This window comes from Pan troglodytes, chromosome 8 (assembly GCF_028858775.2).
Source record: "Pan troglodytes isolate AG18354 chromosome 8, NHGRI_mPanTro3-v2.0_pri, whole genome shotgun sequence".
In the NCBI taxonomy this organism is placed as follows: Eukaryota; Metazoa; Chordata; class Mammalia; order Primates; family Hominidae; genus Pan; species Pan troglodytes.
Genome location: NC_072406.2, coordinates 14,946,283 through 14,965,931, shown reverse-complemented (window position 1 = coordinate 14,965,931; position 19,649 = coordinate 14,946,283). Strand labels below are relative to the sequence as shown.

Below are 19,649 nucleotides of genomic sequence, written 5' to 3'. Positions count from 1 at the left end.
CCCATTTCACACCCATTGGTGAGAGGAAGTGAGAACACACAGAAAACGGGGTGGAGTTAGGGAAACGGAGAAGGGGGCCCAATCGTGCATATAGCACACTGTGTGTGGTCAACTTTCTTAATCAGAGACATGAAGAAAACATCAAATCACACATGACTGCGTCAGCACATTTACTTTATTTTTAAACCAGTGGCAAAGCCAGGTTGATGTTGGAAAGCCAGTCGGCCAACATCAAACAATGTGGAAAAGCTCCTTGAGATGACTCTGTGTGAAGAACTCACAGGGGTGGGAAGTCGACACTCTATGGTAAACCCACATGGGCCAGAGATAAGAAACCCATGGAAAATGCATGTTTTAAGATTATTTTAAACAAAAGCTGCTATTCTTTGCCATTTGCTGTCAGCTCCTGGGTCACACAATGGAAGGCAGCTCCAACAGCTGTGGAAGTAGGCACACGTTTGACTGAAGAAAATCCACATCTTCTGCACACACAGGCTGGAGGACACACTGCCCTCTTCAAACATACAGAATTACAAACTATGGATACCATCTGCAATGTTTAAATTCCAAACAAAATGTCATTTTTCCCATTTTTATTTGAGTGGTACTGGTTTAATACCCAAATTCATGTCTGCAAGACATGGTTAAAAGTTCAGAACACCTTTAATTCACCCTTTATTTGCATCATTAGCATAAATACTCTTACTGTAGAGAGAGGTTCTCTCTGAGATTATACATAGTGATGTGTTGAATTATTAGACTAAGAACAGGAAACCTTTAGGCTGACTGTGAAATCAAGGTGGGAACCATGCGAAGTCCCCTCTCCAGTTTTTAAGATAATGGACCTCCCCGCAGATGTGCAGTTTGAGAGATGAGTACAGCAGCAGGAAAAACACAGGCTCTGTGCAGACACCAATCACCCCAGCAAGGTGGGCCTGGCTGAATGCTTGGGGCATTCACGTAGCTGAGCTGAAAATTACCCCCTTCGTGTTGTCAGAGAGGTGGTTATTTCTGCTTCATGGTCCTTAGGAAAGTCACCTCTGCTTTTGAGAGATGTAGGCAGCTTTTGAAAAGCCTCCTGCAGTCAATCTGTCCCGCTAAAGCTACCGGCACCTTTCCCAAGATGCCCTGATATGGACTGACTCTGACCACAACCTGGAGAGAAGCTCCACCGTGGGAATGAAGACAATGGTTCCAAAATCCTCTGCTCCTTTCATTAAATTTAAAGTACATAAAGGGAGGGAAGCTACAGGAGTCTGAAAGTGCAGAATATGCCTTTAACATTCAATTTCTGAATAGATGACTCTAGAGTTATTAGTGGAAAGAAAACTATTCTAATCACAAATTCACAAATAACTAATTGTGAGTGATCTGAAGCAAAGCCTTTTCTTTCCCTCCCTAAATCTTCTTTCTCAGAAAAGGGAACAAACTCCTGGATTTCTTGAAAATATTTTTGCCTAAAATTAAAGTATTATGTGGAAAAATATTTTATTTTTTATTTTTAATAAGAAATTCAATAAATTGATGATGCTTCATATAAAAGTAGCAGAAGGAATAATGAAAATAGAAGAGATGAAGGAAATAAAGAAAAGAGAGAGAATAGGGACTGTGGAACATCGTATTTCTCTTTAATGTTGCAGGGGCAGGATTTTCAGGCCTGAACATGGATGTTGCATTTTAGTTAGAGCATTGCTTAACTCAAGAAGAAACAAAGGAAACATAATCATTATGTTTGTGGAAGAGGACGGATGACATTAAGCTGTTTAAGTCATTAAACTATTACAATGTAATGGAAAATGTTATTAAAAATATCTTAGAATGGCATGTCTATGAGCAAACACTCTTCTGGAACTGGATAGCACTATCTATATCAGAATATGTAAAAAGTTAGTTCCTAAATAATGCAGATTTGTGCAAACTCTTCAGTTCAAATAAAAATATAAGGGGAAAAAAATAGAACTTACCACTGAGGCATTCACCTTGACAAACTTGGTTTCCATTGTTCTGAGAGGTGTGAAAAGGAACTAAGCCCGATTTCTTTCTTTCTTTTTATTTCTTTTTTGAGACAGAGTCTTGCTGTCGCCCAGGCTGGAGTGCAGTGGCGCGATGTGGGCTCACTGCAAGCTCCGCCTCCCGGGTTCACGCCATTCTCCTGCCTCAGCCTCCCGAGGAGCTGGGACTACAGGCGCCCGCCACCACGCCCGGCTAATTTTTTATATTTTTTTTTAGTAGAGACGGGGTTTCACCGTGTTAGCCAGGATGGTCTTGATATCCTGACCTCGTGATCCACCCGCCTGGGCTTCCCAAAGTGCTGGGATTACAGGCGTGAGCCACCGTGCCGGGCTGTAAACCCGGTTTCTGCTCTAGCATGCAGCCACTGGTAGATTATCGTTTATGTTTTGTCAACACCAATAGGAAAGCCATGTAATCCGAAAATGAATTTTGAGCCAATTCAGACAATTCAGGCAAGCTCAGCGGGCTGCAGGAAAGGGGGGCAGGCCTGTGTTCCCTTCGCAGGGGGCTTTACCTGGATGCAACTTGGTTACGTAGTTTCCGAAGCCCTTGGCCTTGTTGCTGTTTCCCAGTCTTGCACTGACAGAAGTGAAACAGAGAATAGTTCTGTTGGAATCTGATAGCAACCCCTGACCCGTGGACACGCACATTCACGGAGCAAATGCACGCTGGGCTCCAAATCCCTGCTGGGCACTGTGCTGGGGTCATGTCTACCCAATGCAAAAGCCAATCCTTGTGTTCTCTTAACATTTGGTGACTGGTTCATGGGGTGGACAAGTAGCTGATGTGTTAAGAGTGAAAAGATGTCTGGAGAAAGCTACCATCATTGATTACCCAACAGGAAAAGACGTTGAGTGACATTAACGCAATCCAGGAAAGCCATGTTCTTGGATGAGCTACAGGTTTCCCGTCACCAGAGAGATTCAGAGTGATGGAGGTTGGGGAGGTAAATAGAGAAAAGTATGCTGAATTATCTCCCGGTTTTCTATTCTTGGTGATTTGCTGCAGTTTGTACAGTGGAGGAATGGAGCAATCTTCTGACTCTTTGGGAAATGGCCTGTAAATGGTAATGGTTACCATTGTGCCCTCAAAGGAATCCCCAAATATCCTACCAGATCTTCTGTGGTTAGGGATTTTAATGAAAAGCGTAACCTTTTCTAAACAGCTCAATGGCTTATCATTTTGAACTTGATCTCTTTGTATCAAGAGAAGACATTTAATAATGTTTATCTCTTTTTAATTTAACCTTTAAGAGATTAAAGGGATCCAATGTTTGTTATTCTGTTAAACTTTTATTTCTCAGTTGAAAATTTCCACAGGTTGCCCTTCTTCCAAAAGGTAATGACTGAAATCCCAGCATGCTGAGAGGCTGAGGCAGGCAGATCACCTGAGGTCAGGAGTTTCGAGACCTTCCTGGCCAACATGGTGAAACCCCGTCTCCACAAAAAATACAAAAATTAGCTGGGCATGGTGGCACACACCTGTAATCCCAGCTACTCAGGAGGCTGAGGCAGGAGAATTGCTTCAACCTGGGAGGTGGAGCTTGTGATGAGCCGAGATCGTGCCTCTGCACTCCAGCCTGGGTGACAAAGAGAGACTCTTGCTTGAAAATAAATAAATAAATAATAAAAAAGTAATGAGTAAGGTATAAATAATGTTGGCCAAAAATGACTGGTTTTATGATCTCTAAAGCCACATAGCTTACAAAATTTACTTATTTTATATTTGAAATAATAAAATAGATGCCAGTTTTTTTATACTCAACATGTCACATATTTTTCTACATTTTGCTTCCATTTGATTGTGTAAAAATAATTACTCTATCTTTATATTCTCTAATTTTGAACATGGTATTTTGAACAATTTTTAACATCAGCATCCTCTGAAATAGATTAATTATGAAGACTCATATTAACTCAAAATAGGTCAACAATAAGTATAACATAATAGTAATATAATAGTATAATAAAATTTCTAGATGTAGAAATTTTATTTAAAAAATTGCCTACTTTTCCAATAAGAAATGTTATGATTCTCTTTCTTAAAAGCTGTCTTGTTACAGTTTTTCATCTTATTTCTTCTGTCATGAGCAACATCATTTCATATTTGGCAATGGTTAACTGAATAATTGACCAAAGCTTCAAACATAGTGCATTAAACATACATAGCTTAGTTTAATAAAATCACTAGTAATCTCTATTCATACACAATCATGTTTTAAAGACACCTGTATGATTTTGGAACATTAATCTGGGAGACAGGGGCACAGTATCCTGCTAAAGCATAGACCATAATTGTTTTACAGTCGCATGCTCAAACTCTCAAACTCTTCCCCTCAAAGGACATTCCTTAACTTTTAACTTCAGCAGACTCTTGAATACATTAATTCGAAGACTTAGAATAACTCAAAATAGGTCAACAATGACTACACTATAATAAACTCCATAACATGTACCGTCTGAAAGACATCCTTAGTATTGCACCCTTTATCACAGTGTGACATGCTGGTTTCTTGGATAAAAATATAACAAAGTTCCTACATGCACTGTAATCTCTTTACTTTCTCATGGGACCTTGCAGAATCGATTAACTTTTCTACTTAATATCAGCATGCATCATGGGATGTAGCAAAACATTCCTTTATTATGTCGATCACAATTTGGTGGTGCACCCTTCAGACTTCCATGAAGCACCAGGATGTTAGGGCAATCTCTTATGAAACGTTGACCTCTCCTGTGGTGGAGATGCCCCAGGGTAATGAAGCTGAGATACTCCCTAACCGCCACGGAAGGCTTGGCTTACATTCCAGGAGGGCAAGTCATCTCTCCCAGCAGAGGAAGGGTCAGGTGAATGTGACAGCAGTCGATGAAGAATTCAGAGTGTCCTAGTTTTGCGGTTCCTGCAGTTCAATCCACAGAACTTGTGGGTAAACATCTCACCCTCATCACACTGTCCTTTGGGAACTGGGGCATGGTAAGCAATGCGGATAATTGTTCAGGCTGCTGCTTTTGCTGTGAGTCATGTTCAATTTCTGTCTCTGACCCAGGGATCTTTTGTCTTCTGTCAGGATACATGTGGGAAATTGAGATAGGCAGCCTGTTAGTTTGCAAGTAGGTAAAACCTCAGACCCACTACAGTTTCAGACTTAACACGTTTGTGCATAAATAAAACAGAAATGCATCTATACAAAAATATAAAAGATAATAATTATCCAGATCGTAAAGTTTCACTTTTATTGATTTGACTATAAATATCAAAAACATTATGAATATGACCAGAGGAATTTAAACGTTGTCAAAGTTTCTAGACATTTCTATGCTAATTATATTTATGACATTGCCTACTAAGTAACTTTTCAAGCAATAGAAGAAATTAGAAGAAAGGAACAGGTTGCCTGGAGTTGGAATTATTGAGGTCAGGATTTGAAAGTAACAAATATATCTAAAGGAGCAAATCCGGAAGCTGTCCTATCTAAGTTAGGCCATCAGGACAAATTTCGGATCAGAAGTCAAAATCCTGAATTGCAAAATTCAGACATTTAAGCTGCCCTATCATAGAGATTACAAAGGAGACAATGACAGAACAGAGTGCCTAGGAACTGGGAGTCCCTTCATGGCTGATAGGAATACTCCCACCTCCCAGCTCTGGTTTCCTCAGTGGTTTGGTCCAATACTAATGTTGAAATCAATACTTCATGCTTATTTGCCCCTGAAGTCAGCAGATTAGCTACTCAGAGATGACCTTCGAGTTGCTCCTTTATAATTGTAAGAGGGCATTCAGCTTAGAATTTTAAAATCAATAGAAATCAAATCTGGCTAAGAGGAGTTACTCTATTGTTCGCATTACTAATATTATATAATATTGACTCAAAATCCAATAAAGCATTTTAAAGCACCTGAAAAAAACACTAATACCCCCTTTGATAATATGCACACCCTCTTACAAACACAACTGCATGTTTATGGGACAACGAATTTGCATTCATTTAGAAGTTACTTTATAAAATTTGCTTATGAGATTAACTGGAAGAACCTGAATCATTTGTTTTTCTAATTTCTGGCTTTAAAAAAAGTACTGTGTAAGGAAATGAGCTTATTCATGAAAGCAGAAGTTCCAACTCAGTGAATGTAATGGAAAAAGCCAACAATTTGTTTTTGTAGGCTTTTTCTTGAGATTTTAATATCAATATATGTCCTTAATTTACCTCTAATGCTGAGAACTTTTTACATTTTAGTTCTGCAAGAGCAGCTTTATTTTCTAGAAAAAAAATATGGTTTTGAAGTCTTTTTATAGAAACTGAGTCTTATATCTTTAATTGTTTTCAAACTTAATCATATTTCAAATAATTGTCTTGGAAGATAATGATAGCTAGGGTTTATTTATTGTTTATTTGCACCAGGCACTATTCCCAGTGTTTTATATTTATTCTCTCATTTATTCTTTCCAACGACTCTATGAGATAAACATCCTCATTTAACAGATGAAGAATTTGAAGCAAGAGAGTTAAACTACTTGCCCATGCTGTCAAAGACAGTTTTGCAATACTAATATCTCGACCAAGGTCAGACCCTAACTCCTGGCCTGCAATTACTGTTCTAATCTGTCTTATTTATGGTAACTTCAGCAAATGCTTCTGAATATCTCTATCAATGCCCCAATAGCAGGCTAACAAAAAAAAACTTGAATTGTAAAAACGAAGGCCAAAATGAAATAGACATGGATAAAATATAAAAAGTAATTTCATTCCAAATTTAAGATAACTATCACAATTGGCAACTAATTCCACAGACTATTTCTTGAATGAGGAAGAATTGCTTAAAAGACAGGCAATGTAGTCAGATAATATACTAAAAATGTCAGTACATTTGAGACTTCCTTTTGCGTCTGCAAATTTTAGATGGCAGAAGCAATAAAGGTCAGACCATTACAGAAAAGTTGGAATATGGCAAAAGCAATATTTAGAGGTGAATTAATAAATTCAAAGTATATCCATGTGCTTTCCCCAGCTCATCAGTTTCCAATATTTCATATATCAAAAAAGCCATATCCATGTAGTTATTAATGCAATCGTTGAAAATTGTGGTGAGAACAAAAATTTTATTTAGATAACCAATTAGGAAGTTAGAAATCAGAAGTATTATCAGAGACATAAATATTTGCAAGGCTTCAAGGCAAAAATATGTGTTTTGCCCAAAGTTAAAATGCACAGGTTGAAACTGCTGTGAAAAACAAATATAATTCTGATTTAAGAAACTGATTTTTAAATAAATAAAAATACAGTATCACTTAAGATCATAATATCTTAGCAAATCTAAATGTAAATATTCTACCAAAATTATGTGAGGTTTCTTCCCATAAATGGAAAGATGTCTCCAAGGAAATATCTTAATGTTATTAGTCTAATCAATAAACCAATTGCAGATGGTTCTATAAACATCCCTAAAAATATGTCCAAGTGAGTATTAAAATTTATTTTGTAAGGATTAAGCTAAAATAATAATGGAAAGAACTTTGTATGAGTAGGGAATAGTGGAGAAAATAATTGGATAAAGGTGTATCTTTATTGCCACGGAGGAAAAAGTTGTGGTGGAAGGAAGTTCCCTGCACTATTCAGAGAATTTGGACTTTGCTTTTGGCCCATGAATGAATACAGCATCTCCCTAAAGATAAATGGAAAAAGCAGCACAAGGAACACAGTATCATAGACCATTATTCTTTGAAATTATTCTTCAGCACTCCTTTGATGTACTATGTCTACTTCTTAACAGCTTTTGTCCAACCTGCAATGACTATGGAACCACTTCAAACAATAACGTTTGTGGGGAATCACAACGTCTGTCCTTTCTCCCGATGTTACTTTTGTCCAATGGTTCAGATATTCCTGCACGCTTCTCAACAATTTGTCATTATATCCCTTTTGTAATTATTTTACAATTAGGCTTCTCTTTTGTATGTGTGGAGTCTTGTACAGAGTTACTAGTTCTTCACGAAGATGACTTTAAAAAGTAAGCTAATTTATATGTAGGCATCATCCTTAGTTTCCTTATATCGAATTATAAATATTAGACAAGATTCCTTGTTTGAAAGCTGTGTAATTATATTGTAGAATACTATAAGATTGTATTTGGACGGCAATAGTAGGTATTCACTCTAAATACATTTTCAGAGCTGCCTGCATATGTTTTTACAAAGTTGATAGCAAAGGTTTAATAAAATTCATTTGACAACACATTGTCCTTTTTCTCTTACAATATAATAACCCTGACATTTTTGTTGTCACTTTCAAATTGAGTTTCTATGTCCCTGGAGGCATCTCCATATGATGCTCTGAGAAGCTGATGTCACTGACAGGAGGTTATTTCTCCCAAGGAGGCTGAAGATCACTTTGGATGAAGTGTTAAGTGGATGCCTCCCAGGCTGGAAAGACAAGAAAAATGGGTCAAAGATGGCGGATAAGTTTTGCTTTCTTTTATCCCTAGGAGGGACATCTAAGGTTATGATGCTCACGGCATCTGCCTTTTTCCATGTCATACCTGAGCATTCGAGGATCCCAGAGCCTTCGTGGCACCCAGCAGGTAGCCAGCCGGTGGAGTCTCATGCCAGCCTCATCACCCCTGTTTGTAACTGTCTCAGCTTGCATTGGATGAAGGTGCATTTTATATTTTGGGTATTTCTTAAACTCAAGTTTCCTAGAACTGCAAAAGTACCTGATGCCAAGCAGGCACAGCCTCAGGGAGACCCATTTGCTGGACAGCAATTTGGATTCAGGCTGGGTATTTAGAATTTAAGGACTTAAGAACATGTAGCCATGGCCAAAAAGAGTACTATGAAAGCTTTTGTTTTAGGTATAATACTTGTTCTAAAAACTGTTCCTGCTAACTCAAAGTTTTATTTCCTTCCATTGGTCTTAAAATGTATTTATCAAAATCACTCTCAAAGTATCATCATCATATATATATTTTTTGAAATGGAGTCTCGCTCTGTCACCCAGGCTGGAGGGCAGTGGCGTGATCTCAGCTCACTGCAACCTCCACCTCCCAGGTTAAAGCAATTCTCCTGCCTCAGCCACCCTAGTAGCTGGGATTACAGGTGTGCACCACCACACCCAGCTAATTTTTGTATTTTTAGTAGAGACAGGGTTTCACCATGTTGACTAGGCTGGTCTTGAACACCTGATTTCAGATGGTATGCCCACCTCGGCCTCCCAAAGTGCTGGGATTACAGGCATGAGCCACTGCTCCCAGCCATATCATCATATAAATAATCAGTTGTAATAATGTTGACTAATAACCATATTCTCTATCTTACGAATGCTTTACATAAATTATCTAAAGCCTACAAATCTGTGTTATTATGATTCCAATTGTACATATCAAAATTTCAAGTCACAGAGAGGTTACCCAAGACCACACAATAATCCAGACTCACTTTAACTAATTAGATGGGAAAATGCTTTTATTGGACACCTGGGGACTCACACTTTGACTGAAACCTGAGGAACAGGAGTGGAAGGCACAGAGATCAAGAGCATTCCAGGGTTTGTGAGCAAAGAAGACAAGAACCGTCGTGAGACAGAAGCTACCTCCACAGCTCTGATGGGGACCTGCTGATGCCACATCACTTGGTCCATGCCTGGAATTCTCCCTGAAACACATAGGATTGGCCAAGTTTGGTCAGACATCTGTGCTCAGAAGGGGAGATGAAATTTGTGTTTTCTTTAACTTTTAACCCCCATGCTATCATCTCTACTGTGCAAATATGAAAACTTTGGCTTAGAATAAACTGGTTCAAGGGGACAGACCTAATTAACAGCAGAATGAAGATTCACTCATGACAGGCTGAATCCTCATCCATGTGTTTATTTCTATCATTTCCCCAATTCAATGGCGGATTTGTGTTTTCTCCTTCATTAATAGTTTAAAGCGAAGCGATGCTCTTCCAAAAAAGAAAATGCAAATGTAGCAATGGCCCACATTTGTCATTAACTGAGAGGTGTATCTCATAACACCACCCTATGTAGGCTTGTAGCTACTTGTCAACAAAGGGCCTGGAATTAATTTATTCCTTGAGGAGCGTTCTTATTCCCTTGACATTTTGTTCTTCTGTCTGCACCTCTGGGCACTTTCTTTGAATTCTCAGGAGCACAACTTTCTAAGTCACTCAAGCTGACATCCTTCATGAGCTGCCAAAGGCAGAGAAATAAACGCTTTTACTACTGAGGGGTCTGACAATGTGCTTTTTGAAGAAAAGCAAAGCTTTACATTGTATGGAAGTAAAAGCAAATCACTTTGTGTAGGAAAAAAATTCCTCAGAAAAAAGGAATAAAAATGCAATGTTAACAACTCCATTTTATGGATTTCAAACTTGACCCATTTAGCCATTGTGTATAATAAGAGGTATAACAAAGAGACCTGTTTAGCAGTGAAACTGAGTATCAAATGTTTAACCCCGCTTTGAAATGGAGTATTTTTTTTCAATGTTACTAAAAACAAATGTGATTGTTAGTTGGATCAGCTAAATACAGCTTCTCAGAAACAAACAATTTAATTATTTCAGGCAAAATAAAATTTTATGAAACAGTATTATTCTATAATTTTTAAATGTAAGTTAAATAAATGAATTCTATACAAATTATTTACAAATAAAAAAATCATGTTGCTCAAAAAGTGCAGTTATTACATTCTCAATTTCCTAGATATTGGTGGTAGAGGATAGAGGACAGAAATATCTGGTTCAGAATTATAAAATTATTTGTAAAGTCCGAGAGTGAGTTTGTTCATTTTTATTTATGTTAATCTAATTCATTTTTATAACAGTTTTAGATTTACAGAGAAATTGAGAAAGTGGGACCACAGCTCCCGATCTCCTGCACCTAGGCTCTCCCATGACCCTCATCTCTCATGAGTGAGGTGCATTCGTCTCAATGAACCAATATTGAGACATTAATGTTGACCAAAGTCTACACTTTATTCACATGTATGTGAATTTCCCCTACTGTCCTTTTGTTAAGCGTGTGTAGCTAATCAGACATGAACAGGGCAGAAGGAGGGTCCGGACAGCCCACCAGGAAAGTCAGGTGACCATCAGGTGACGGTCAGGTGGTTGTCACACTGCCCCTTTAACATAATAATAGGTCACAGCCAGTGTCAGAGAATGGTGGTCTCCCTATGGACAGGAAACACCTGAAACTGGTGATCAGCAGCTGCCAGATAACATCTCAGGAGTGCAGCCAGTGGGCTCAAGCGTGTGCATTAAGAGGCAACGTGGCGGAGGATGACTTTCCAGGGGCATTTGGGTGCTGAGAAAAGAACACCTCAAATGCGCATGTGCATGACTCAAGTAAACACACTGCACATGCGCCGCTCTGTGGCGCTGGCAGCCACTGCACATGTGGACAGCCCACCCCAACAGAAGAATCAGGGGGGAAGGGATGCAAGAACCTGGAAATATCCCAACATATAAAACCCCAAGTCAGAGGTCAAACCGCGCACTTGTACATTTGGGCCTCTTCCAAATGTACTTTTCTTCCCTTCGTTCCTGCTCTAAAGCTTTTAAATAGACTCTCACTCGTGCTCTAAAACTTGCCTTGGTCTCTCCTTCTGCCTTATTCCCCCAGTCGAATTCTTTCTTCTGAGGAGGCAAGAATTGAGGTTGCTGCAGACTCGTGAGGATTCACCATCCGGAACACTTTTGCGGCTCCAGGGTCCCATTCAGGATCCCACATGACATTTAGTTGCCATGTCCCCTTAGGCTGCTCTTGGCTGTGACAGTTTCTCAGACTTAACTTGATTTTGGTAATCTTGACAGTTTTGAGTGGGACTGGTTGTATATTTTGTCCGATGCCTCTTTGCTGAAATGGAATTTATGTTTTCTTCATGATTTGACTTGGGTTATGGGGCACTGTAGGAACAGCACATAGAAAAGGGGCCATTCTCCTCACATAGCAGAGGCCACATGCTCACGTGTTCATCACTGTTTTTGCTGACCTCCATCGCCCGGACGAGCAGCACCTCTCAGGCTCTCACCCAAGGCTGTTCCTCCCCTCCCGCCTCCGGCTGCCCTGTGCCCCGGGAAGAAAGTCACTGTGAGGGGCCCATGCTCGGGAGCCGGGTTACGATTGCCCTTCTGGAGGACAGAGCCTCTGTGGAAATAACTTGGATTTTCTTATGCATGGGGGCTGTATCTCTTGTCCCCTATTTATTTATTTATTCAATTATATCAGTGTGAACATATAAACACTATTTTATACTTCGGGTTATAAACCAATACTACCTTATCCTGTTGCTCAAAGTGGCTCAGCTTTGGCCATCAGGAGCTCTTCTAGCTGACTCTTTATCCTTTGACATCCCCATCAGTGTGTGTGTGTGCACATGCACATGTGTGCACATGTGTGCATGCCTGTGGATGAGCATGTATTTCTGTGTGTTTGTGTATGTGTGCATGTGCATGTATGTGTTACGCATGTGTATGCATGTGTGTGTGTGTAAGTGTGTCTGATTATGTGTGTGTGTGTGTGTGTTCAGCCCTATCTTTCCTTCTGGCACTACAAGATGCCCTAGGATAAGCCTGCATATTTCTTGTCCTGGTTCTAGAATCAGCCATGACCCTAAAACTTCCTGCCTACTTTACTGGGGATTGGTATTAGAAACCAAGATCTGGGCACTGGGTGTGCTTGTCTCCCTTGAGTGTCTTTGCTTCTAGGCCTTCTCAGCCAACAGAGCAAAGGTTCATGTATGTATATTGATCATATTATAAGTCACACACAAATGAGTGAACATTTCTCTCTGTACCTGTGAGTGTCTATATTAAGCACAGGTAGGTCCATCCTGGTGTCTCCAGCTCTGCTCCATCACCCCATGGATTGCTCTCCTGCCTCATCCTCATTCCTGCAGTGAGAAACCTGCCTTCCCCACCCACCGTCCCGTCATTGAATTCCTCAGTTCCAGTTAAACCCGCTGTGATGAGCAATCTCATGTCGCACAACATTATCCACTAGAGTACGCTTATTCTGTGTACTTTTCACCTTTAGTTTTACAGACTCTATTTTTTCCAAAAATTACAGAGTTTTGTACCTGTTCTCTATTTTTGTTTTTAACTTAAAAAAATTTCTGTAACTTCCAGTTGAAATGTCATTGTAGGTCCATAAGCAAGGTCACTGCCTGTTCCAAACAAACATTACACGTTGACATTAAAATAAACTTGTCTTAAAGAAGCATTATACTTTGAGAGGTGAAAGAAAGTGGGCAGAGACTTTGTCAGGATCTGGGAGCTGGATTTGGAATATCCCTCAAACCTCCACAGACTGTGAAGTGCATTTCTAAGACCAGGTTTTGAGCTTGAACATGAGAGGGCTGAGAGAGATTTAAACAAAAACAAACTGCTAGGGAAAGAAGAAACACAAAAGATAAAGCAAAAGAAGTTGAAGCAAGGGGACAAGACTTAGAAGAGAAATAATGCCACTGTGGTTACAAAAATCAACAAATAATATTGAATAAATTCAAAATTACTTTAAAAAGTGCTTAGCATACTAAAATAAGTAAAACACTTTAAACTACACAAACAGGAAATTATCACACAGAACAAAAGGGCAGACATAAATGCAGAAGAGCATGAAAAGTAGTCTTTTATAAATCTGGAAACTAGAAAGTATAGATGGAAAACAACATTAACTCAATAAATGCCATCAAAAGAGAAATTACTGAATTTGAATATAATATGAGGAATTCCAATGAAGTAAATGCATTCGTATTGAAATATACCAACTTTTTATCTTTTTATCAATTGCGTCTTCTCAAAATTTTAATCATAGTTATTTTTAAGTCTTTCCCTGTTAACTGCTTCTTTCCGCATCTAGTATGAAAACCAGAAATAAAATTCTAAGGCCCCCTAACCATCTGAATGGACCTCTCCTCTTGGCCAAGGGCATTCCAAAGTTAATCTGAAAAAATAGTTCAGCCATGAAGGAAGGGAGGGTCAGACATGCCTCATTATACTCCCTTTTGAAATCCAGGAAAAGCTGACCAGCATTAACATCAATACGGATCTTAAGTCTGGTAAGAAACATTTACAACCTATTCTCTCTGAAGCCTGCTACCTGGAGGCTTCATCTGTCTGCCTGATAAAACCTGTGTCTCCACAACCCCTTATAACCCAGACATTCCTTTCTACTGATAATAACTCTTCCAAGCAATTGTCAATCAGAAAATTTTAAAATCCAATCATGACCTGGAAGTTCCCCCACTTCAAGTTGTTCTACCCTTCCAGATGGAACCAATGTACATCTTCCATGTATTTGACTGATATCTCATGTCTCCCAAAATGTCTAAAATAAAATGAGGCTGTACCCTGATCACTTTGGGGACATCTTCTCAGGATCTCCTGTGGGCTGTGTCAGAGGCCATTCTCGGATTTGGCTCAGGCCTGTCATCCCAGCACTTTGGGAGGCCAAGATACCTTTTTCTTATTTGTTTATTGAACAAAACATGTCATTCTTTTTGGCAAAGTGCCCTATGAAATAACATTTAAAATAGAGTCTTTCTCTAAGGTGGAGTTCATTGTGTCAAGGGTGCCCTGAAGCTCTCGGGGGTGCTAGAAATTGAATGTATATTGCTCTGCATGGTGTACATGAGTGTGCACGTAAAAATGTATTTGTCTGTACTCTGAAGATTCGTGTTCCATGCTGGCTATATCACATCTTATTTTAATAATAATTAATGAACAGATAAATCAGAAGAAAATGTGCTTAATAATTTACAATAAACTTTTCCTATTTGTCAATGGCATTGGTATCAGTAAATAATTCAATTGTAATTAGACACACAACATTTGTATTAGAAAGACCACAAAATGGAACGACACCTGGAAGGAATGTTTTTCGTGTCCTCAGAAAACAACAACAAAAAATCATTTCAAACTGCAAATTAATTATCTGAGTTCCTACGAATGAATGATTATCAAATCATAAGAATACAATTGCATATCCTGACATAAACAGGGTAGCTTTTTAGCAAATCATTTTAATTTTTCTCCTGGAAAGTACACATACAAATGAGAATAACAATGACAGCAAAACAAACCTGTGTATTCAACTGAGTGAGAGAGGGAGGAAGCTCAAACCTCTGGGTATGTGTAATAGTTTACCAAAGAGCAAAGCTGGCAGGACACATGCAGGAACGGAGAGGGACGCCTGGAGGGGAACGAGACCTGGGACAGGGCAGTGGCTCCCAATCCTACACACTTCTGGTACAGTGCAGGGGAGCCCCAAAGCGGGCAGAGCCTGGGAGGATTCTTGGCTTCCTTCAGGAAAGAATGCAGGGGCAAGGTGGTGGTAGAGTAGAAGGTAGAGTACAGCTTTCTTAAAGAGGCAGTGTTACAGCTCTGATGACAGTACAGCTAGTGACTGCTCCTGCAGGGCTACCCCATAGACAGAGAGCAGCAGCTCAGGGCAGGGCCACAGTCCTATTTATACCCACTTTCGATAACATGCAGATCAGGGGCTGGTTTAGGCAGAAATCTCTAGGGAAGGGGTAGTCCTTTTGGGGTCCCTGGGTCATCCTGAGTATTGCCCTGGTGATGGTGAACTGACAGGGTGCACTGGTGGACTTGCTGTTGGAAAGCTGTTTTTGTCTCAGCCCTGTGTTAGATGGTCCTCAGTTTGGTCCTGTGTCCGAACCCCACCTCTGGAGTTGGTCCTGCCTCATATCTCAGCATCAGGAAGTGTTCCTTCCCAGAGGCAAGGGTCCCACTTCCTGGAGGAACTGCTGGGTATTGTGGTACACTGCAGACATGCTGATTAGAGAAAGGAGGCTGATTAGAGAATGGATATTTCCAGAATCAAGGAGGCTAGAGGGAGACCCTCAGGCACAGCAGCCTCCTCTCCAGAACATGACTGGAGGGCAGCAGCCACCTTGGAGGAGATACTAGGGCCGGATGCAGAAACCCTCATGAATCGAGTGTGGCTACGAGAAACAGTGTCTCTGGACACAGAAGTCCCCGGACAGAGAAGCCCCCGGTAACATAAATGAGTTTTTGCAACAGGAGTAAATATCTAAGGAAGCTGATGAGCTGAGAAATCTGGAAGTTCTTTCCATCACTGTCTCTCCATGACTGTGCTTCTCAGAGCAAGTTTAGGAAAATGAAACTTATTTATGTGTGAATTTTAAAAATAAATAAACATAACTTCTACAAACATGGTCTAGGACAGGCTTGTTCAATCTGCAGGCCACATGCAGCCCAGGACGACTTTAAATGTGGCCCAACACAAATTCATAACTCTCTGAAAACATTATGAGATTTTACTGTGATTTTTTATTAGCTCGTCAGCTATTGTTGGTGTTAATATATTTTATGTGTGGCCCAAGACTATTCTTCTTCTTCCAGTGTGGCCTAGGGAAGCCAAAAGATTGGACACGTCTGGGTTAGGACATTCTGTAAGAAAGAGAAGTAATGCTCCTTTATATATTAGAAACAAGCAAAAAAAATCCACAGAGAAAATAAAATTACAATCCAACACTCCAACCTGAATTGAGAAAAACGTTATTATAACACAGTAAAAGTCAGACAAATACAGCACAATGTAGAAATGTAAGATCTAAGAAAGGACAGTTTGACAATAGGATTTGATGTCTGCACAATGTGGAAAGGTGAAATAAGGGCTGATGGTCTTAGAAAAAGTGTGGATAAAGGCAACATCATTTCAGGAATGAAGGCTGGACCTGAGAAGCTCAGGGAGGGGGTGAACTGTCACCACCACTACCAACCTCAGCCTCACAGTAAGTCCTGGGGGCTGGGATGGGAACGGTGGATGGACCCAAACAGTAGGGATCCCAGACAACAGATATACAAGAAAGCAAGCTGGTTCAATGGACAACTAATTTAAGTTATTCAAAAAGACAACCAGTGCAGGGAAACAGAATAACGATTTAATGTAAAATTCAAAATATATTCTTAAGATAGAAGGCTTAAATCTGCTTCTTGAAAGAGCACACCGTGGTCTACTGAGAACTGAGCAAAATAAACATGACCATTGAGCTCATGGATGTACAAAGTAGAAAAACTATGTGACAATTAAGAAAAAGGCTTTTGAGGAGCAGACAAAAAGCTCACATAGAATTTGAGGGAGGGAAAATACATCTTTCGTCAAGTGTTGACAACCACCTTTGATGACAACTGCACAGGTGCTTGTGGAAAAGAGGTTGCAGTGAGGATCTCATACACAGGAAAGTACCTTTCAGCTCTAAAGGCTACGCCCATAGAGTGATCATCAAACAGGAAATTGAACATTGTTCTCAGGAATACCAAGCATTGCTCAGGAATACCAAACATTGCTCGTAGGAATACCGAACTTTGCTCGCAGGGATACCGAACTTTGCTCATAGGAATAACAAGCGTTGCAAACAGGAGTACAAAACGTTGCTCCCAGGAATACCGAGCATTGCTCCCAGGAATACGGAACGTTGCTCCCAGGAATACGGAACGTTGCTGCCAGGAATACCGAACGTTGCTCCCAGGAATACCGAATATTGCTCCCAGGAATACCAAAGTTTGCTCCCAGGAGTACCGAACGTTGCTCCCAGGACTATCGAGCATTGCTCACACAAGCCTTTTTGAGAAAATTGCTAGAGAAAGAACCGAAACCACCAAGTGAGGACAGGAGTTTTTAAGAAAATAAAATACTGCCAATGAGCACTAAATAGGCCTAAGGTCAGCCTCAAACAAAAGCAAAGGAGAAAATGAGTGGAATTACGACCATTTCATTGTATTTTCCAGCAGTGCAATTAGGCAACAAAAATTGGGAGAAGAGGTAAAGAGAGATTTTTTAAGATGAGTTAGTTCACGTATTTCTTATTTTGAAAATAATTATTCTCATGCAGTAACAATGCAATCACACGAAACACAACAAATACTGTACAATAATGTAAAATTATAATGACTTTAATAATAAATATCACTACTTAAATCCTATATAAAATATGAGCAAACAGGACCCAGCATTAAAGTAACAATACATCACAACCATGTGAGATTTAGTCCAGCAGTGAAAAGATAATGTGATGTTAATACATTCCTCATATTAATAGAACTAAGAAGAAATATAGCATGATGCTTATCATGCAATTAATAACAATTCATGACTATACTTAGAGAAAGTACTCAACATAGAAGGCTGTGGATATAATAGAAATGGAATTAAATACATTTGTTTTACCCCCAAATAATATCATCAAGCTTTATGAATTAAAACTTAAAACATTCCTTCTAAAATCATAGACAAAACAGACATTTCCAGTATTATCATTATTTAATGAAATAAGAGAAGCAGACAGGAGAAAAAACATGATGTAGTAATTCCCATTTAAGGGAGTTTATCATGTAGAAATTCTTGCACCTGCACTGTGACAGTTCATTTTATGCGTCAACTTGAAGGATATTTTTGAATGGGATTAGCATTTATTTATTTATTTATTTATTTTATTTTATTTTTGCAGATCACTACTAATTACATAGAAGCTACTAGCCAAAGCCAAAATCAATGAGGTTCATACAAATAAGAATCAAATGCCATATTCAAAGCTGTAAGAGGATATCCTCATGCCCAAGCAATGAAGGCTGGGGTGAGTACATCTGAACATTTTATTTCAAGTTGTTAAAGAGCTTTGGGGCCGCACGATGGTCCCTTGCATCCAGGAAGTCAAAGAGCTCCTACGTGCAATCCTCCCCTGTGTGTGATGGAGAGATACAGGCTTATGGCAAATTTGCGTGTCGTCCTTGTGCAGGGGCCATGTTAATGTTCTTTGTGTTCTTTTGACCTTACTGCATATGCTGCTGAAGCCAACCCGAGATGAACGTTTAAATCAGTGAACGCTGAGTCAGCAGATTGCTCCACTAATGGGGGTGGGCCTCATCCTATCAGTTAAAATCTTGAATAGAACGAAGACTGACATCCCCGGAGCAAGAAAACTTCCCCAGCAGAAGGCACTCAGAGGACACCGCAGCCCAGGCTCCCCTGCAGCCCACGCTGGATAGTGCCAAATCCCCAGGTTCCACAATCACATGAGCCAATTCCTTGTCATTTCTGTCACCTATCTATCTACCTATCATCTACCTATCTACTACCTGTCTATTACTTAGCTTTCTATCTACACACCATCTATCCACCTGTCACCCACCCTATCATCCATTGATTATCCATCATCTATCTATCTATCTATCTATCTATCTATCTATCTATCTATCTATCTACTACCTGTCTACCATTTAGCTTTCTATCTACTTACCATCTATCCACCCGCCATCCATCTCTGTCATCCAATGATTATCTATCTATCCATCTATCATCTACCTATCTACCACCTGTGTATCATTTAGCTTTCTATCTACCTATCATCTACCCTCCTGTCATCCATCTCTATCATCCATCAATTATCTATCTATCTATCTATCTATCTATCATCTATCTCTCTACTACCTGTATATTACTTACCTTTCTATCTACCTATCATCTATCCACCTGCTATCTGTCTCTATCATCCATTGATTATCCATCTATTTTCTATCCTTCTATCTATCTATCTATCTATCTATCTATCTATCATCTACTACCTGTCTATCATTTAGCTTTCTATCTACCTATCATC

General features: G+C 39.5%; 1 non-coding gene across 1 annotated transcript; it reads right to left on the bottom strand.

Annotated features, from left to right (window-relative positions):
* Window positions 1-18,743: 18,743 nt before the first annotated feature.
* Window positions 18,744-18,848, bottom strand: LOC112204654 (U6 spliceosomal RNA). Its single transcript, XR_002938326.2, has one exon. It is a non-coding gene; the product is annotated as a U6 spliceosomal RNA (small nuclear RNA).
* Window positions 18,849-19,649: the final 801 nt, after the last annotated feature.